The sequence below is a fragment of the Acipenser ruthenus genome, chromosome 17 (assembly GCF_902713425.1).
Source record: "Acipenser ruthenus chromosome 17, fAciRut3.2 maternal haplotype, whole genome shotgun sequence".
NCBI classification, from domain to species: domain Eukaryota; kingdom Metazoa; phylum Chordata; class Actinopteri; order Acipenseriformes; family Acipenseridae; genus Acipenser; species Acipenser ruthenus.
In genome coordinates this window covers 13,255,278-13,260,400 of record NC_081205.1, presented here as the reverse complement: position 1 = coordinate 13,260,400, position 5,123 = coordinate 13,255,278, and the positions used below count along the sequence as shown (strand labels likewise).

The 5,123-nt window shown below is 38.2% G+C and overlaps 1 long non-coding RNA gene across 1 annotated transcript; it reads right to left on the bottom strand.

Annotated features, from left to right (window-relative positions):
• Positions 1 to 50: 50 nt before the first annotated feature.
• LOC131697896 (uncharacterized) lies at positions 51 to 1,804 on the bottom strand. Its single transcript, XR_009307525.1, has 3 exons — positions 1,704 to 1,804; positions 523 to 1,556; positions 51 to 375 (listed from the first exon to the last, which is right to left on the bottom strand). It is a non-coding gene; the product is annotated as an uncharacterized LOC131697896 (long non-coding RNA).
• Positions 1,805 to 5,123: the final 3,319 nt, after the last annotated feature.

The following is a 5,123-nucleotide window of genomic DNA, read 5'->3' as shown; positions in this document are numbered from 1 at the left end:
AAGAAGAATAAGTTAAAATACACTATTTATTTAAGTGTGCATACCAGGCCTTGTGTGTCCAGAAACAGTGGGAACACCTCTGTGACTCCAAGACATTTCTGGATCATGAACGAAATTTGACGGTAATCAAATGTTGCTCTCATTTATTGCTGTATCATTTGTGTGTCGGAGGAATATTTCAGAAGCGAAATGGCTTCTCTACACCGCTGCCCAGTCAGCTGCTCCTCGTTCGTATGTATTTCTCACTGTACTCTTGGCCCATCTTTATAAATCAGTGCTGGCTTTCCTGTCTGTTGCCATCACAGAATTGCACTGAATTGTTTTAATTCTCCAGGCTAGATATCCTGATCCGCTATCTGCATCATAGTACCCCTCCTAAGAAATTAAAAGAAAACGTCCATTTTAATTCTGACACCAGAATAAGATTTGACTAATTCTTACAAATAAGAAAAGTGTGACCACTTTTTTAAAAATTACTTTTATCAGAGAGAGCAAAAACAACTTTTACAATATATTACTTACATATCCATTTTTTGAATATGTGTCCTTCAAGTACAGGAACAAGGTCACAATTCCTAAAGCAACATGATCTGTACATCTAGTGGTGGAATTCTCCTGTTAAAGGATACATAAATGATGAGATATCATACGAAAAGTAACCCCATGTGTTAAGGTATCCATCTGAGAAATTCACAATGGATCTCTGGATATAAGTCGTGAACTATTAAAATGTATTTAATATAATACACTCTATATTTTGGAACATTAATAATTGATCTAACTTTGTTTACTGTTTTGGAAGCTGAATTACCCATATACGTCTGTCATATCTGCTACCATTATATTAACCATCTGCCTCTGTCTTCTGTCTAATAAAGTCGTGGTTTTTGCATATTCATCCATGACTTTGTCACCACCTGGCTTACACTGAAGTATGCAACTAATCACCTGAAAAAATAATGTATCAATGCAAAATTAACAATTAACATTTTAAACCTTGAATCAAGATAAATTAGCAAACACACATGCTGTTAGCATGGTTCTATCAAGAATCCAGGGTGTCCTAAACTTCTTACACATGAAATTCTATTTGTTTTTTATATCAATTTTTGTACATTGTTAAACTGAATGTATACTGCCACAAAGCCGGTTTCTAAGTGGTGTTAAGCCTGCTTGTTTTGCATGTTCAGCACCACAGGCTTTTATCTATGAGCCTCATTTTCTTAGATAAGCCTTAGATTTCCTCCAAAATGAGTGGCATCCAAGTCATCAGATGCAGCAGATGAAAATGAAGAATTTGACGGTAATCAAATGTTGCTCTCATTTATTGCTGTATCATTTGTGTGTCGGAGGAATATTTCAGAAGCGAAATGGCTTCTCTACACCGCTGCCCAGTCAGCTGCTCCTCGTTCGTATGTATTTCTCACTGTACTCTTGGCCCATCTTTATAAATCAGTGCTGGCTTTCCTGTCTGTTGCCATCACAGAATTGCACTGAATTGTTTTAATTCTCCAGGCTAGATATCCTGATCCGCTATCTGCATCATAGTACCCCTCCTAAGAAATTAAAAGAAAACGTCCATTTTAATTCTGACACCAGAATAAGATTTGACTAATTCTTACAAATAAGAAAAGTGTGACCACTTTTTTAAAAATTACTTTTATCAGAGAGAGCAAAAACAACTTTTACAATATATTACTTACATATCCATTTTTTGAATATGGGTCCTTCAAGTACAGGAACAAGGTCACAATTCCTAAAGCAACATGATCTGTACATCTAGTGGTGGAATTCTCCTGTTAAAGGATACATAAATGATGAGATATCATACGAAAAGTAACCCCATGTGTTAAGGTATCCATCTGAGAAATTCACAATGGATCTGTGGATATAAGTCATGAACTATTAAAATGTATTTAATATAATACACTTTGTCACCACCTGGCTTACACTGAAGTATGCAACTAATCACCTGAAAACATAATGTATCAATGCAAAATTAACAATTAACATTTTAAACCTTGAATCAAGATAAATTAGCAAACACACATGCTGTTAGCATGGTTCTATCAAGAATCCAGGGTGTCCTAAACTTCTTACACATGAAATTCTATTTGTTTTTTATATCAATTTTTGTACATTGTTAAACTGAATGTATACTGCCACAAAGCCGGTTTCTAAGTGGTGTTAAGCCTGCTTGTTTTGCATGTTCAGCACCACAGGCTTTTATCTATGAGCCTCATTTTCTTAGATAAGCCTTAGTTTTCCTCCAAAATGAGTGGCATCCAAGTCATCAGATGCAGCAGATGAAAATGAAGAATCTAAAAATGGAGCACTGACAGCAAATTGTGACTCTGAAAATTAAAACATGCGATTACTATTTCAATGCAAAAGTGTACCTTTATTAAGTATTGAAATAAAAAATTATATACTGTCACCTCCAAAATGATTGGCACCCTTGATAAAGATGAGCAAAAAAGACTGTATAAAATAAATAATACCAGTACTGAGCTATATTGTAATTTTCCAACATGTAGAATATACAGTATTTGACTTTATTAATGATTCAATGGAATCAACCAAAATTACACATTTCTCAAATTATAAATTTATTTCCAAAAAAAAAAATGTCACAATTATTGGCACCCTTGTTTTCAGTACTTTGTGCACCCTCCCCTTGCAAGGATAACGGCACTGAGTCTTTTTCTATAATGTTTAATGAGATTGGAGAACACATTGGGAGGGATCTTAGACCATTCCTCCATACAGAATCTTTCCAGATCCTTGATATCCTTCGGTCTGTTTTCAATGGGGTTCAAGTCCGGAGACTGAGATGACCATTGCAAAATGTTGATTTTGTGGTCAATTAACCATTTCTTTGTGGATTTTGATGTGTGCTTGGGGGAAGATCCACTTGCGGCCAAGTTTCAACCTCCTGGCAGAGGCAACCTGGTACTGGGTAGAGTTCATGATGCCGTTGACCTTAACAAGAGCCCCAGGACCAGAGGAAGCAAAACAGTCCCATAACATCAAAGATCCACCACCATATTTTACAGTAGGTATGAGGTTCTTTTCTGCACACGTATCCTTCTTTCGACGCCAAACCCACCGTTGGTGTTATCTGACCATAGCACCCAGTTCCAATCGAAGTGCCAATGCCGTTTAGCAAACTCCAGGCGCTTACGTTTGTTGGTTGCTCTCCTTAAAGGCTTTTTTCTGGTAACCCTTCCAAATAGCCTATTGTCTAATTGTAGATTTGGAGACTTGGTGACCCCAAGATGCAACCAAGTTCTGTAATTCTCCAACTGTGGCCCTTGGATTTCCCTTTGCCTCCCGAACCATCTGCCTCACTGTGCGTGGGGGCAAGATACAATTGCGTCCTCTACCAGGCAAGTTTACCACTGTTCCAGTGGTTTTGAACTTCTTAATTATTGCTCTAATAGTGGTAAGTGGTATATTTAGTTTTTTATGAAGGTCAACAACCATTTGTCTCTTTTCATTTGTGAGTTCTTTGCCTTTCCCCATGGTGATGGATGACAAATGGATTTCATATGCATGTTACCTCATTTTTATACCCCAGTGAAACAGGAAGCCATGGAAGGCCACAATACAGTTCCTTAAAACTGAGATGAACTTAAAGAAGTAGAATGTTTATGCAGATTTAATTTTGTTTGATTTTATTTGTAAGAATCTTTAGGGGTGCCAATAATTCTGACACCTATCTTTTTGAGAAAAATGTTTTATTACTTGTTAATAAAATACTTTTTTTCTGAGCAATTGTATTAGAATAAAAGAATATGGTTTTCCCATATATTTGAGCATAAAATATAGCTCATTACCTGTGTTGTTTATTTTATACAGCCTTTTTTGCTCATCTTTATCAAGGGTGCCAATAGTTTTGGAGGTGACTGTATATATAGAACATAATTTGGTTAAGATATTCTGCACATCCAATTAAATTTAGTCGTTGCCAATTAGTTTTTATTATTTTCTCCCCAATTTGAAATGCCTAATTATTTTTTAGGCTCAGCTCACCGCTACCACCCCTGCGCTGACTCAGGAGGGGCGAAGATGAACACACACTGTCCTCCGAAGCGTGTGCCGTCAGCCGCCCGCTTCTTTACACACTGCGAACTCACCGTGCAGCCGCCTCAGAGCTACAGCGTCGGAGGACAACGCAGCTCTGGGCAGTTTACAGGCAAGCCCGCAGGCGCCCGGCCAGATTACAGGGGTCGCTGGTGCACGGTGAGCCGAAGACACCCTGGCCAACCTAACCCTCCCTCCCCCCGGGCGGCGCTCGGCCAATTGAGCGCCACCCCCTGGAAACTCCCGTCCACGGTTGGCTGTGGAATAGCCTGGACTCGAACTCGCAACGTCCAGGCTATAGAGCGCATCCTGCACTCTAGTGAGTGCTTTTACTGGATGCGCCACTCGGGAGCCCCAGATTCTGTCTGAATTTGACTGTAAAACATCATCCTGTGCCAGACCCATCAAGTAGTATGACACTTGTGCATGATTGCGAAATAAGATGCAAAAATAAGACTGGGCATTAATTGTTATTGCATGTAATTTAAATCTACAATGTGTAAACATTTGAGTATTGTTATCCAAGGATTGAAATATGATTCCCATTGCATAGCAGTTGGAGCCATTTTAGATTTTATGAGCTGCAACCTCTTGTATTAATTGTACAGATGAAGCAGAAAACAAGTGCCTGCAGGTTGGAAAATTTCCATCCCTGATTGTTATAATTCATCAGTCCGACTTACCATCCTGTAGAAATTCTGTGCAGCTTAAGTTTTCAAATGTCTGTTTGATGTTCACATATTTTTGGCACCCTTTCTATGTCAGGACACTAAAACAAAAAGTGGACAAATCACCCCAATAACCAAATACCTGCAGTGTGATTCACTTCACTTTCTGTGAAGAATCGCTATTCAACTAATAGGAGTAACCGCATGAGAACATAACTTTGCAGTATATTTAGTAACAATTAAATGGCTACAGCTGTTTATCCCATCTTAAAACAAGTGGAAACGCATGTGGGACACGAAGAAAAAAAAAAAATCAGCACCTTCAGATACGACTTGCTAAAAAGGTTTTATTCCTTTTAAACCATCAAA